Source organism: Dasypus novemcinctus, chromosome 11, assembly GCF_030445035.2.
Source record: "Dasypus novemcinctus isolate mDasNov1 chromosome 11, mDasNov1.1.hap2, whole genome shotgun sequence".
NCBI classification, from domain to species: domain Eukaryota; kingdom Metazoa; phylum Chordata; class Mammalia; order Cingulata; family Dasypodidae; genus Dasypus; species Dasypus novemcinctus.
The window spans coordinates 1,519,964-1,536,559 of NC_080683.1; positions in this window are offsets into that span (position 1 = coordinate 1,519,964).

Sequence of the window (16,596 nt, forward strand, 5' to 3'; positions counted from 1 at the left end):
GGAACATGGGGCTTGGGAATGCTGCCACATGACCAGCAGCTCTCCTAGAGTGCTATGCCCTCAGCCCTAGGGGGAAGGGATTTACCTTCTCAGGGCTTCCAAGTTCAGGGTTAGAAACTCACAATTCTACCTTGAGCAAGCACTAATTCTGCTGCAGTTTCTCCAGATCAATGTCCAGACAACCCCTGCCATGTAGGTTCCTGAAACAGCCTACTCCAACGGAATTGTCACCATACAGCCTGTCCTTTACAGGAGAGATGACAACAGTGTACTTACTCAGATGCCATCTTGCCCTGCCTCCTGATGCTGAAGACTCAAGCTGGAACCCCAGGAAGTAAACACACAGAGGAAAGAGAGGCAAGCCCCAAGCAGAGAAGAACACTGAGTCCAGAAAGAAGCAAGCCCTGGGAAAAGAGGAGACCAGGAACACTGAACCCCGGCAGACATTAGCAGCCATATTGCTCCAACACGTGGAAATAGACTTTGGCGAGGGAAGTAACTTATGCTTTATGGCTTGGTGTCTGTAAGTTCCTATGCAAAACAAATACCCTTTGATTTCTTGTATTTCGCATCAGCACCCCTTTGGCTGACTAATACACTAGATTAGGAAAATGGACATCAAAACTATAATGAGATATCATTTCACACCTATTAGAATGGCCACTATTAAAAAGTTGGAAAACTAAAAGTTTTGGAAAGAATGAGGCTAGATAGGAAAGCTTATTCTTTGTTAGTGGGCATGTAGAATGGTACAGCCACTCTGGAGGACTGTTTGGCATTTTCCAAGGAAGTTGAATATAGACTTGCCATATGACCCAACAATATCACTACTAGGTATAGACACAGAAGAATTGAGAGAAGTGACATGAACAGAAGTCTGCACACTGATGATCATAGTGTTACTATTCACAGTTGCCAAAAGATGGAAACATCCCAGGTATCCATCAACCAATAAATGGTTAAATTGTGTATACACACATTGAACTATTATGCAGCTGTAAGAAGAAATGAAGTCATGAAGTATACTTACAACATGAATGAACCTGGAGGACATTATGTTGAGTGAGGTAAGCCAAACAAAAAAGGACAAATACTATATGACTGTACTATTATGAGCTAAATATATTATGTAATCTCAGAGTTAATAATTAGAATATGGGGCACCAGAAACTAGAATAAGGGTAGAGAATGGAAAGCTGGAGGTTAATCTGTGCAGAATTGGTAAAAAGGTAGTTTGCAAATTTTTAGAAATGAATAGAAGTGTTGAAAGCACATATAGTGTTTTTAACTAGCATAGGTAAGGACAGTGATTGAAAGGGAAAGTCTAAGAACAAGTATATTACTAGCAGGAAAGCTAAAAAACTTAACATGGAGCTGTATAACATAATGAAACCTCATGTCAAATACAAACATGAGTAATAATGCATATAAAAGCCTGTTTTTAAAAAATACAAATACTAATAAACTAAAGAGAAAGAAACAAAATAGCAGCTATGTACAGCAGAAGCACAGAGAGATTGAGAGGTGATTATTTTGTTTGCTTATTATTATTGATTTAATGAAAATACTTTCATACTGATTGAAGTAATGAGTGCAATGCACAACTATGTGATTGTATCAAATGACATTGATTTTGCACTTTGGATGGATTTATGCTTTATTAAAATGTATCAATAAAATTGATTTGTTGAAAATGTATCAAAGACATAAATACAAGAATCAAAACTGTATATCTCCTAGAATAAATACTAGGGAAGTATCTTCAGGACCTTGTATTATGCAGTAACTTCTTAGATGTAACACCAAAAGCATGAGTAAAAAAAGAAAAATTAGATGAATGGGATGTCATCAAAATTTAAAGCTTTGAGCATCAAAGAACTTCATCATGAAAAGAAAAGGACAACCTACAGAACAGGAGAAAATATTGGGAAATGATACATCTGATAAGAGTTTAATATTCAGAATATATATATATATAGAAGTCCTACAATTCAATAACAAAAGATAAACAACCTTATTAAAAAATTGACAAAAGAATCGAATAGTCTTTACTCCAAATAAGATATACAAATGACCAAAAGTACATGAAAAGATGTTTAAAATCATTAGCCATTAGGGAAAACAAACCATAACCACAATGAAATACCATTTCTCACAGATATGAATGACTAATATTATTTTTAAAATGGAAATTAGCAAATAATGGAAAGGATTCAGAGAACCAGAACCACTTATTCATTGTTTGTCGGACTGTAAAATGGTGCCGCTGCTATGGAAAACAGTTTGTTAGTTCTGCAGAAAATGATTTGCCAGTTCCTCAGAAAGTTATGTACAGATTTACCATAAGACTTCGTAAGCCCACTTCTAGGTATAAACCCAAAATAACTAATAGCTGGAACTCAAATGATTATTTGCACACTGATGTTTAGAGCAGCGTTAATCATAATTCCTAAAAGATGGAAGCAACCTGTGTCCATCAACAAATGAGTGAATAAACAAAATGTGGTATATCCATACAATGGCATATTATTGAAGAATGAAGTTCTGATACATGATACACTATGGATGAACCTTGAAGACATCATTTGGAGTGATTTAGGCCAGACCAGAAGGGAAAATATTGTATGCTCTAATGGATATGAAATAATTAGAATAAGCAAATTAGTAGACTCTGAAACTAGAATATGTTTTACCAGGTACCTAAAACCTGTTTAACTAGTTTCTCTTTTGGGTGATATACAGCTTTAGTAAAAAATGGTGTTGTTGATAACACAACATTTTGAATGTAATTAGCACCACTAAAATATATAGTTGAATGTGGTTGAAAGGAGAAATTTTAGATTGTATATATATTACCAGGATAAAAATATTTTAAAAACCCTAAGACTATACAACACAAACAGTGAACCCTAATGTAATCTATGGACTGTTAATAGTACAATTATAATCATATTCTTTCATCAATTGTAGCAAAGTTACCACACTGCTAATACAAAGTGTTAACAATAAGGAAAACTGTGTATGGGATGGTAATATATGGAAACCCTGTATTTCATGTATGAATGTATTTATGTTTCTACAAGTAAAAGAAAGAAAGGAAGGAAGAGGAAGAGGGAGGGAAGAAAATGAATGAGATGACAATTAAGTGCAATACATGATACTGGATGGGATCTAAGAATGAAGAAGTTCAAAAGGACATTATTGAGACATAAAAAAAATTAGAGTGTACTCTGTTTTCACTGGGTGCAATGTTCTATATATGTCTGTTAGGTCTAGTTGGTTTAGTGTATCATTCAAGTCCACTACTTTCTCATTGCCTAGATATTTTGTCCATTATTGTGAGTGGTATGTTAAATTCTCATACTATTTCTGTAGAACCATTAGTTTATCCTTTCAAATAGGCCAGTGTTTGCTTCAAACTTTTCTGGCTCTGCTGGTAGGTACATATATATTTAAAATATTACATCCTTTTATTGAATTGTCTGCTTTATCAGTATATAATGACCATATGTATCCCTTGTGACTGTTTTGTCTTAAAGTTCCTATTTAATATGATACTAGTATAGCCACCACAGCTCTCCTTTAGTTATTCCTGGTGTGGTATATTTTTCCCCATCATTTCAACCTCGAACTACTTGTATTTTTTAATTTAAGATGAGTCTCTTGCAGACTGCAAAAAGTTGGGTCATTATTTATTATCTAGTCTGCAAATCTCTGCCTTTTGACTAGAGAGTTTTATCCATTGACATTTAAGTCACTATGATAAAACAGGACATCCTTCTGCCATGTTTCTATTTAGGCTCTGAAGGTCTTACATATTTTATTGCCCCTTAATTCCAGTAAAGTCTAATTTTATATTTATTTGTTTTCTTGTGTTGTATCATATTGAGTGTCTTCTCATTTCTATCTGGATATATTTTTTTCCTTCTGTTTTCCTTGTGGTTATTATAGAGCTTAAATTTCACATCCCAAATATATACCATATTTGGTTTGATACCAAGCTAACATAGTAGCATGCACCTCTGCACCCCATGATTTTTCTGTACTCATTACTACTTATATCTTTGTACATTTATCATTACTTTTTATGCATTTGCATTTTAGCACCAGTAGGAACTAAGGCATAAGTTACATATGATAAAATACAATACAATATAATAATACTGTTTTGTATTACCCAAATGGTTACATTACCACAGGTCTTTATTTCTTTACACTGCTTTCAACCACTCTCTACTGTTCTTTTGTTTCAGTTTTAAGAACACCCTTGTTGTTTTGGTGTAAGCAGTGAGTCCTGGAGCTCCATACTCTAACATATACCCCAGAAGTTCTCTTCCTGCATTCTTTTTGACTGGCAATGGATCCTTTCAGAAAATTTTTTTTCTTAGTTTTTAATTTCAGAATTAGTGTTTAGAATTCTAGGTTAACTTTTTTCTTTCTTTCTCTATATTAAAATGTCCCTATGGTCTTGGCAGATGGCTCTGCTGTTCAGTGCCATGTCAGTGGGACCTACTTTGGAAATTGTGTTCCTGAGTGTGATGAATTTGGACTCAGATGTGAACTTTCTATGCATGCTTCTTCTGTCACTTTTACTGAACCTGTGGTTGGTGCTAGGGTTGGTGTATACTCAGGAGACTTGAATCTCTGGACTGTTCATGTGGCAGCTGGGCACTGAACTTCAGCAGAGTTGCAACTCCTACTCTCTGGTTTGTTGGACTTACCCAGGTCAGCTAACAGGGAGGTGAAGATGGTCAACCACCACACCAGGGAATCAAGAATGCCTACAACTGCAAGCAGAAGAATTGCATCCATCATCCATGTGAGATCTAAGCCCCTTCTTAATACAGAGGTGGAGTGGATATCACCATCCCAGGGTCCACAGGATGGAGGAATAAAATATGGATTAGAGTGAATTTACTGATATTCTACTATGGAATTCTTGTGACTAGTAATGGAAAAAATTGTAGCATAGATGTGGAGAAAGTGGCCATGGTAGTTGCTGAGGGCAGAGAGAGGGAAGAAGAGATGTGAGGTGAGGGCTTTTTTGGGACTTGGAGTTGTCCTAAATGATATTGCAGGGATGGATGCTGAACATTATATATCTTGTCACAACCCACTGAATGTACTGGGGGAGAGCATAACCTGCAATATTATCCTTGTGGTACAGCAGTGCTCAAAAATGTATTCACCAAATGCAATGAATGTGCCACAATGATGAAAGAGGTGGGGGATGGGATATATAGGAACTTCTTATATTTTTAAATGTAACATTTTTTGAGTTCTATGTATCTTCAAAAATACAATTAAAATTGATGGGGGTGGGGGTTGGAGAGTGGGATATATGGGAACCTCATGTTATTTAATGTAACATTTTCTGTGGTCTAATAAACTTGAAAAAAGATAATGAAAAAATTAAATTAAATTTTAAAAAACTGTAGTACAAACCATAATGTAAACTATAGATAATGGTTAGTAGCAATGTTTCAATATTTATTCATCACTTGTAACAAATGTACTACAGTAATGAAAAATGCTATTAATAAGGGAAATTGTGATAAAGAAATGGGGTGGGGTATGTGGGAATCCCTTATATATATTTTTTTTAAAGATTTATTTTATATATTTCTCTCCCCTTCCCACCCCCCTGCCTACCCACCCACCCACCCCAGTTTTCTGTTCTCTGTGTCCATTTGCTGCATGTCCTTCTTTATGTCTGCTTCTGTTGTTGTCAGTGACATGGGAATCTGTGTTTCTTTTTGTTGCATCATTTGTTGTGTCAACTTTCCGTGTGTACAGTGCCATTCCTGGGCAGGCTGCACTTTCTTTCATGCTGGGCAGCACTCCTTGGTGTGGGGCTACCCTATGCAGGGGACACCCCTGCGTGGCATGGCACTCTTTGCGTGCATCAGCACTGCAAATGGGCCAGCTCCACATGGGTCAAGGAGGCCTGAGGTTTGAACCATGGACCTCCCATGTGATAGACGGATGCCCTATCCACTGGGCCAAGTCCGCTTCCCCCCTATATATTTGATGTAACTTTCATGTAACCTATAGCTTCTTTAAAAATAAAAGAAAATTGTCAGGAGAAAAAAATGTCACTCCATTATTTTCTGGCTTGCAAATGTCATTATCAGAAGATATTTTCACCCTTAAGTTTTTCTTCAGTCTATAATATGTCTTTCTTTTTACATTGCTGTGTATAAGATTTTTATCTTCATCATTGTTTTCTTGTGAATTTGATTGTGATGTCCATTGTTATTATTTTATTTATGTTTATCTGCTTGAAAACATTTTTTCATCAAATTTAGAAAAAATTGTTTTTGTTCTTCCAGTATATTTCCTTTCTGTATCCATCCTATTTCTTTCTAAGCACACAATAATATACACTTAATATTTTATTGCAAGTGAATTATGCTCTGTTCATTTTTTAAAGTTATTTTTCTTTTGATGTTTCTTTTTAAGGATCATATCTATTACTACATACTCATGTTCACTTATCCTTTCTTCTGTGGTCCTATTTTCCATTTTAGATACTGTATTTTCATTTCTAGATTTTTAAAAATATTTTATATTTCTCTTCTTATCATAATTTTTTCCACTGCCTTTTTAATCCTATGAATTCTTTCATCTCCGTCATTTATGTGTCTCTTTTTAATAATTTATTTAACTCTCAGAAATGTTTATTTTCATGCCTAGTAATTTTTATCTGATACTTGATATTTTCAATTTTATGATGCTTAATGTTAGATGTTAGACTTTTTGTATTCTTTTTATATATTGATGGACTTTCTCTGTGATTTAGTTAAATTAACTGAGTTAATTAGACCTTTTCAATTCTTGTTTTATGATTTGTTAGGATTAGCACAGAGCAGTCTTTATTGCAGGGCTAATTTGGCCCAACTACTAATAAAATGACCTCAAGAATTTCTTAAAAGTTTCACTAGTGGCCCAGACATGGGAGGCAAGGCAGATCCAAAAACCTTTTGTTCCTAGGGAACACCCTAATGTATTATAGTAGGAGGAAGAACAGGTAAAGCAAAGAGTATCTGAAAAGGATTCTGATTATTCTCTTTTCTTTGGTTCAATCCAAGACCTAATCTCAATTCTACTGACTTTCCAATCCCTTGCTTTTGTTGGCACTAGTTTGACATTGTGTAAAAATTTCAATTAAAAGGAGCAAACTACTGATACAATAGACTTATCGAGAAACAAGATTATTCACACTTTACTACTTCATTCACATGAAATTCTAGAGAGGCAAAACTAACATATAGTTGGCAGATATCACATCAGTTGTTAAATGAAAAGGTTCACATGGGAATTCTTTGGAGATGATACGACAATTGACTAGGGGAGGTGGTAACATGGATGTATGTATTTTTCAAAATTCATTTGTATATACACTGGAAATGGGTGCATTTCAAATATAAAATTACCTTAACTGAGTTGGCTTAAATTGAAAAAAAGAATATATAAGGAATATAAAAATTACAGAGATGTCTACCTCAATTGAGTTGGCTAAGAATGAAAAAAATGAATACATAAGGAGTGTCAGAATTACAGAGATGAAGGTAATATACTCAGGTTTGTCAGACATTCCAGCTGCCAATTAAACAAATTTTACTTTATGAAATTAGAAGCATATTTAGAATTAGAAGTTTCCATTTAGGATATGGAACATTTAAGAAGGGATTCTAGCCAATAGCTGCACCTTAGAATTGATAGTGGAGATACTGAGTAGACTAAGGTCTGCCTGGACTCAATCCCCAGAGAGACTGATGCAATATTTCTGTTGAGGAAATCAGGATATAGTATTTATTAAAAGCAGTCAAGTAATTCTCATGACCACCCAGAACTGGCACTTCTAATATGAAAGATAGGTGATGTTATGATAGTAGATAAGAACTCTTCCAGATTGCTCATAAAATGAAATAAAGAACAGGAGAAACTATCATAGCCTGGAGATACCATTAAGATTTTAGTTTAGGGAAACGGACTTTGGCCGAGTGGTTAGGGCGTCCCGTCTACCATATGGGAGGTCCGCGGTTCAAACCCCGGGCCTCCTTGACCCGTGTGGAGCTGGCCATGCACAGTGCTGATGCGCGCAAGGAGTGCCGTGCCATGCAAGGGTGTCCCCCACGTGGGGGAGCCCCACGCACAAGGAGTGCGCCCGTGAGGAAAGCCGCCCAGCGTGAAAAGAAAGTGCAGCCTGCCGAGGAATGGCGCCGCCCACACTTCCCATGCCACTGACGACAACAGAAGCGGACAAAGAAACAAGACGCAGCAAATAGACACCAAGAACAGACAACCAGGGGAGGGGGGGAAATAAAATAAATAAATAAATCTTTAAAAAAAAAAAAAGATTTTAGTTTAAATATTAGGATGATGTGGCAATGAACAAAGCCTTTAAAATGATAATAAGATAATACTATGAACAATTCTATGCCAATAATTTTGACAACTTGAAATGGACAAATTTTTGAAAATACAATTTATCAAATCAACACAGGAAAAAACAACCCTATACCTATTTACCTATTAAAGAAATTAAAATTTGCATGGAAAGATAAAAAAAAAAAAACAACACAAAAATCTCCAGGCCTGGCTAATTTCACTGGTATGTTTTATCAAAAATATTCAATCAGGGAATAGTGCCAATCTTACATAAATGATTTAGGGAAAGAAAGATCCCTGCCCAACTCATTTCATGAGGCAAATGTAATGCTAATAATAAATTCTGATAAGTGTATTACAAAAAGAATATACTACACTGATATACATGATGTCAATAGATGCAAAAATCCTTAACAAAATATTAGCAGATCACATGAAATAATTTCATAATTCATGATATATTATCTCTGGAGTACAGGAATTAATCATCCCAGAAGAACCACATAGAAAAAGGGGTAGCTCCCAGGAGGAAGATGGGAATTTGACAAAAATAAAAAAACTAAAAAAGCAAAAACAATTAATGTCTACTACAAATGGTGAAACTTCTGAATATTTTTAATGAAATTATGCACATTTTTGCTATGGGTCATTAGCCCAGAGTTTAGAGAGAAAAAACAAAAACCAACAACAATGCTATGTTGCCCCAAGGGAATGAATGTGCTTGGTTTCCTCAATTTTACTAAGAATGTTACCAAGATAGAGAAAAGATTATGACTCATTAATGAGGATCCTAAAGCATTAGAGTGTGATAGAAACAGGAGTTTTAACTCCTCATCTTCATTTCAGCACACTCCCTGAGTTAAGAATTAAATTAACAGTAATTATTTCTAAGTTCTAATAGTCTTTCATACCCTCTCCTTTTAAAGTGCACTTAATATACTCATTATAAATCTGGTCATCATGACTTAATTACTACACAATATATTATACCTCAAGTAAAACACATTTAGATGTTTTTTGTCATGTCTGTTGGCTGTAATCATCATAAAAACTTTCTTAGCAGTGGAATATGTTGTTTGTCTGTACTGTCCACGTGGTGCAGCGGTGCTCCAGAATGTATTCGCCAGGTGCAGTGGATGTGCCGCGATGATGGAAGAGGTTGTTGATGTGGGTGGGGTGGAGGGTATATGGGGACCTCATTTTTTTTAATGTAACATTTTTAAAAAATGAAAAAAAACCCCATCATAATCATGACCTCTAAATATAGCAGTATATAGCTAATTAAGCCTACTGTACATAGAATGTGTGAAGTTTCAAGAAGCATGATCTTTTATGTCATTTCATTTAGACTTCAGTTCATACATCCTGTGATCTGTCATCCACTTCCCTATTTATCCTTCATGTTCTTGGCTTGTATAGTAGAAATTTAAATTAAAACCATTTTTTTATTTGCTCAGCAATCATCAGATTTAATCTAGTAACAAAATTATACAGTAGGGACTTCTTTATGTGCCAATCTTCAATCTTATCAGAAAATTAGAAAAGAAATGGAGAACAATTTCAGAAACTGGACAGAGCACTTGGCTGGTCAAATATCCAGCTTCAACATGTGCTGAGTAGAGGAAAGTAGAACTGCTATAGCTTATGCTATCTTAGTCCATAGCTCAGAGGAAGTAACTTTTATTTACCTCAGTGCTAACAATAGAACTATATATTTTCCCAGATTCTATTCAATTGGAAAGAGATAAGGGAGAAAAGCAGGGGAAATTTAATGAAAGGAAAGATAAAGGAAAAGGAAACAGGAGGCATAAGGAAAAATATGATTAAAAATATGATAAGGAAAACTCCAAGTCCTGAAAATGCCCCAATATTACACCTCTTTTTCCCTCTCCCTGCCTTCAACAACTCCCATGGCCACTGTTTCCACACTAATGATATAATTTCTTCCATTGCTAAAGTCACAGTAATTCTATAGTAGAATACCAGTAAGTCCACTGTAATCCATATTTTATTCCTCCATCCTGAGGATCCTGGGATGGTGATGTCCACTCCACCTCTAAATTGAGTGGAGGCTTAGATCCCACATGGCTGATGGATGGAGTTCTCCTGCTTGCAGCTATGGTAGACTCTCTTGATTCCCTGGTGTAATGGTTGACCATCCTCACCTCCTTGTTAGCTGGCCTGGATAAGTCCAAAGAACCAGAGAGTAAGTTTTGCAACTCAGGGACAGATGCTGGACATTATATATCCTGTCATAACCCACTGAATGGACTGGGAGAGAGTGTAAACTACAATGTAAACTATAATCCATGCTGTGTGGCAATGTTCCAAAATGTGCTCATCAAATGCAATGAAAGTACCACACTAATGAAAGTTGTTGATGTGAGGGGTATGGGGAGTGGGGTATATGGGAACCTCTTATTTTTTTTAATGTAACATTTTGTCTAATTTATGTATCTTTAAAAAAGGTAATAAAAATATGATAAGGAAATAGAAATAACCAGACACTCTATAGAAGCTAGTGCTAGAAGGCAACTGTAGTGGTAGGCTAGATAATGCTGTAGTAACAAATAACCCCAAACTTCTGTGGCTTACTGTATGTTATGTGTCTATCATGAGTTAGCAGAGGGCTTCAACTCATCACCATCACTCAGGCCCCAGCCTGGTGAAGCAGCAACCTTTGGGAATATCACCAGATCCATTCCAGAGTGGAAAATTCAACACTTGCTCTTAGTTTTTCCAGGGAATGATCTGTATCACTTATTTCATTGTTACTGGCCAAATTAAGAAGCATGATCCACATCTAATTTCAAGGAGGTAGAGAAATACCATCCTGCAATGTGGGAATCTTAAATTTTTGGCCAAGTAACACATGATACTATTAGTGTCACAGTGCAGATAATGAAGTTTATATGCCATGTAGAGCACTGTACTCAATTGGCTACTGGAAAGCCAATCTCCCTTTATCCCTTACAAGAAATAGTATTTTCCCTGAACACTGAAAAACTACATTTTAAAATTCTTCTGTAGATAGAAGTAGCAATTGACACAGGGCTGGCCATACATATCAGTGGACCCCATTAGGTAGTGTTTCTAAGAATGCTCTGTAAAACAGGCACAGCCTCAACTGACTTTCCTCTGCCATAGTCGTGATGCCACGGGAGTTTGGGAAGAGACACCTTGTGGCATGAGAACAGTAGTTATGCCCTAATTGTGTTATACTGTAAGCCAGGGGCACTAATGGGACTATTGTGCTGATGCACCAGGTTTGGATTACCAACTTTCAAGTTCCCCATTGTGTGAGAAAAAAATTAAAATTTAAAAAATCTGTTTTTTCAGCTACTTCAAGTATAGTTTTCTTCTATATGCTGTTGGACCTATTCCTGAGTGATACAAACTTTGAAATCAGTGAGGTGATGATACAAATAGCAGATGCTAAACTTTAGAATTGACTTATTGAAGACCTTAGAAGAGCAGGAATTATGAATCAACCCATTTTTCCCTACATACTATTCATTACTATGGCAGCAAAATAATATTTTTTCTCTCTTATGATTATCTAGGATCACTTTCCACATTGTCCCCGGTCTTTTCATGACTCTGTGTTTCTTTGCAGTAAGGAAAGTAGAGAAAAAGAGGATAGCCACAGTTTCTGACTAGAACCTTATTCTGAGATATTAATCCCCTTAAACTGATTGACTTAATTAAATTAGTTTTATCAGTTAGTCTTGGATAGTTTATCCTTAAACTTCCTCCCCTCTTTGGAAACTCACATCTCTGAATCTCTCCATTTATGCTGCCCAACGTGATCCCAACCTCTTTAAAAGCCTTTGGTGTGCTTTCTAGTCACTATTCAAAAGACAGGGATGAATACAATGACATTAGGGTGGGTTTCTAAAGGTGGAAACAAATTCTCTAGTCTGGAGGGATAAAGGTAAGAAGGCAGGAAAGGAGATGGAAGTTCTATTTCTAGGGCTACCACTAGGAGCATTTCACAATTGCAATTAGATTTATCAACTTTTGTATATTCAACCTTTTAAAAATATTTCCAAAGTTTTCTTCCAATCATATAAATATTGCCACAGTTTGGCCTTTGGAAAAGCTTTCTTAGTAAAATGTTCTTTAGTTATTTAATATATGTGAATCCCATCTGTGAGATATTCCTCTCATGTAGATAACAGTGTCACAGAGAGTAAACATTAAGGAATGGCTCTATATGGAGGTACATTTTCAGAAAACCATAGAAAAAATAATGACCCAGTAAGAGAACTGAATTCAGTTTTTCTGTTGGAAATAGAGATAACTGTATGCCTTTCTCTCTTGAGTTCCTCAATCAGTCAGCACTCCCTAGCATAAGCATATTATAAAGAATGTCAGGTGTCAATTCAGAAAGCTTCTACTAAAAATATGTTGATTTAGAATTGTCTTAGGGGAATAAATAAAAAGCATTCACAAACTATGTTTGCCCTTACCCATCCTGAAAGACACTCTGAAGGAGGCCTGATTACACCAGTTTTAGGAAGATGAAACTTTCTCAAATCAAGTTTCCTTAAATGAAATGTCTTCATTTAAACAACAATATTATACTTCTATTTGCAGTGTTATGTACCCTCTTTTAAACTGAAAACAATTTAAAATGCTGGAGTAAAATGCTTTCAGAATCACATTTTAAAAGTATTGTTGATCTCCTAAAAAATCAGATAGGTACAGAGGCAAACAAACAAAAGTGGTCCTAAAAGAAAGAAAACTTCAAAGTGGAAGCAGATATTCTGTGAAGAATAAAAATAACTCAAGTTCAACATCACATCAAAATAAGTTATGGCTGTGATCTCTCCTGAGGCAAAATCCCTCTCCATCTGTGGACCTGAGAAACATGGAAAATAAGTTATGTGCTTCCAAAACACAATGGTAGAATATGCAGAGGATAGGCACGCCTATTCTGTAACAAGAAATTGGAAGGAAAAGGGAGTCACAGGTTCCAAGCCGGGCCAAAGCCCAGCAGAGCAAACTTCATTAGATTTCAAGGTCATCTCTGGATTGAGGCTTTGTCCTCTGAGCCTGCTGGAGGGGCAGCCCCAGCCTTTCCAAGAGCTTGTGGGAGCAGCCATGCTCTCCCCAGTGCTGGAGCCCAGGTCACACTGAGTCTGAGGACTGCAGGGACAATCTCACTCTGCCTGAGGACTGCTGTGTGTGCTCCAGTTTCTCCACCCCAATGCTGACTGGACCCATGCTCACCCACAGCCTCTTTAGCAAAGGATTTCCTAGCCATACCCTCATCAGGAGTCCCATTCTCTGGGAATGCACTCTCAATAGTTCATGGAGGACCCTGATAGAGTCACTTCTGGCCCTGGTCTCACAGAACACTATCTGGACAGAATGAGAATTTTCCACATTATCAGTTGCTGGCTCCTATGAGTGTAAGAAATCAGTTCTCATTTTATTCCTTTCTGCTCTCATTTTACTGTGTTATAAGGAGAAACAAGTCTTAGCTTCCACACTTAGCTTGAAAATCTCCTCAGCTAAATATCCAGGTTCATTGCCTGTAAGTTCTGCCTTCCATTGAACATGAGAACACAATTTCAGCAAGTTATCTGCTATGTTATAACAAGAACCACCTTTTCTCCAATATCCAATAACACATTCATCATTTCTTTCTAAGGTCTCAATGGAAGTATCTTTAACATCCATATTTCTACTGACAGATTCTGCAAAGCAACCTGGTCTGCTTACCAAGTACCTCAAATTCTTCCAGCTTTACCCATTACCTAATTTCAAAGCCTGTTCCACATATTTAAATGTTTGTTAGGGCAGCATTCCACTCTCAGTACTACAATCTGTATTCATCAAGATTCTCCAGAGAAACAGACCTGGCAGCAATAATTCATATACACATACATACCTACATATATAAATATATATGTACATATGTATGTCTATATATACATGCACATGTGTGTGACATAAATATTAAGGATTTATTATAGGAATTGGCATGTGTGCCTGTGGAGATTGTCAGCAAGTTGCAATTCCATAGGACAGACTGCAAGTTGGAAACTACAATGAAGGTGAAGTGAAATTCTCCAGGTGAAGCTGGCTGGCTGAAGCAGAGATAAAGTCTTCTTTTTAACTTCTGAAATCCTTAGTTCTGGTTCTTAGACCTCTAACTGATTGATGAGGAGATTCCCCTTATGCTGAGGGCAGTCTTCTTTCTTGGTTGTAGATGTAATCAGCTATAGATGCAATCCACTGACAATATGTGTGACTCTCTCATGAAATATCCACACAGAAACAATTGTAAGGGTAAGGCCACATTGGGAAAATAGGAATAGAACTATATTGGGAGGTGGGAATTGCAGGCGCCTTCAGATAGATAAATGACTTAAGGCAGCCTCCAAGGAGAGTGCCAGTAAATAATTTAAGGTGGCTTCCAAGGAGAGTGCCAATAAATAACTCAGGACTGCCCACAAGAAAAGTGCCAATAAATAACATGGGGCTTTTAGAAAAAAATAGATACACTATCTTCAGCTAACCGCAATGTTCCACTTCTGTGCCTGCTTGCTTGCTCGTAAACCCCCTCCCCCTCCTAAAAGGCTATAAAAACACCTCTTTCCTGAGACTCGGGGCTGCTCTCTCCTCTGCGTAGGATGGGACAGTTGCCTCGTGGCTAATAAAGCTCTCAATTGGAACTATATTCAAAGTCTGAGTCTGGTCAATATTGATAATCTATAACATTTGGAGGCTCCAGCGAGATTGATCAATGAGATCCCCCACTCCAGCAGGGTTGATCTCCTCAGACTCAGGGAGACAGGTACAGTCCAGGAACAGACCGGCAGTCTAGGGGGAAGCCTCAGAGGGACGTTCCTCCATCCTGAACACCGCCCGGCCCTGGAACTTGTCTCCACCTAAATTCTATCTGGAGAGCATCAAGAGTTCCTGGGCACAGGATCAGCAAATGGGACATCCCTCAGTAAGTCTGTTTTCTGGAAAACCTCTGCAGAGTCTGTGGAATGTGGGGGAATGGATCTGCTGGACACAGCAAATAGATCCCTCCCACCGGTCAGAGCGAGACATCGCTCTTGACCTCGGTTCAGGTTGTCTGGTTTATCTTTTCATCTGTCTTGTTTGTCTTTCTGTATTTCTGTTCTGTGTAATTTGTGAAAAATTATGAGTCAGATTGTAAACTGTATGTTTCTGCTAATGCGTTATAATTGTTTTGTGTTTGCCTGTTCAATGTCAGTGTATATTTTAATACCTCCAGATGGTGATATAAATTAAAGAATAACATTTTTTTAAAAAAGAGCTCTATAAAAATAGCCAAATATAAAATAAGTGCTTATATTAATACATAAGTTTGAATGTTAATGGGATTTCTACAATAACAAAAAATTGTAAGTCTTAACAAAATTACTATGTCTTTTCATTAAAAAAATAGTTCTTGTCTAAATTGAAATGAATATTTTTCTTCACAGGATAAAATGAAGAATGTAAAACTTGAATATTTTAAAAAAGTTAAAGGTTTGTGGGAATGCTGACTGAAATTTAATGATTTTTTTCTGGAAGGATGTATTTTGTCCTAAAATGGAATGACTGATTTTCATGAACTCTTGGAATTCAGGTGTATGTGGCAAGTTGTAAAATGTATTGTGGTAAATTTAAGTAAAAAAAATGTGTTCTGTAAAGGTAAAATTTGTCTTAAAATTATAAATAATTATAAAAGGGTTAACAAAGCATTGTTTAAATTAAGGTATTTAAATGGATAATTCCAAAAGTCTTTATTAAAAAAACCTGAATTGATAATACTACTAATAAAAGGTAATTTTATAACAGGAAAACTTGTTGGTAGCCAGCCTCCGCTGCCAACTTGCTTCCAAAAGACTGTTTCTGGTATTGCATGCTACTAAGTATTAGTAAAGAAAAGTTCATTATTTTAACAAACTTGTTTTGTGTTAATGGCAATTATATGTTGTGAAGAGTTTACCTGGTAACTTGGTATGTGGGATATATGGAATATGTCTTTATTGTTAAGGAAACAGGAGATGATTTTGTCCTAAGATAAAAATGATTGATTGTTAGGAAAGAGTAGAGTGTGGGACAAAACCTGAATGAATACTGAAAATGTAGAAGGTTTGTGGAAAAGAATTTTTATGATTAAAATTGAGTAAGATTTGATGGGTCTGTCTATAAAGTTTTAAAAGGTTTAGT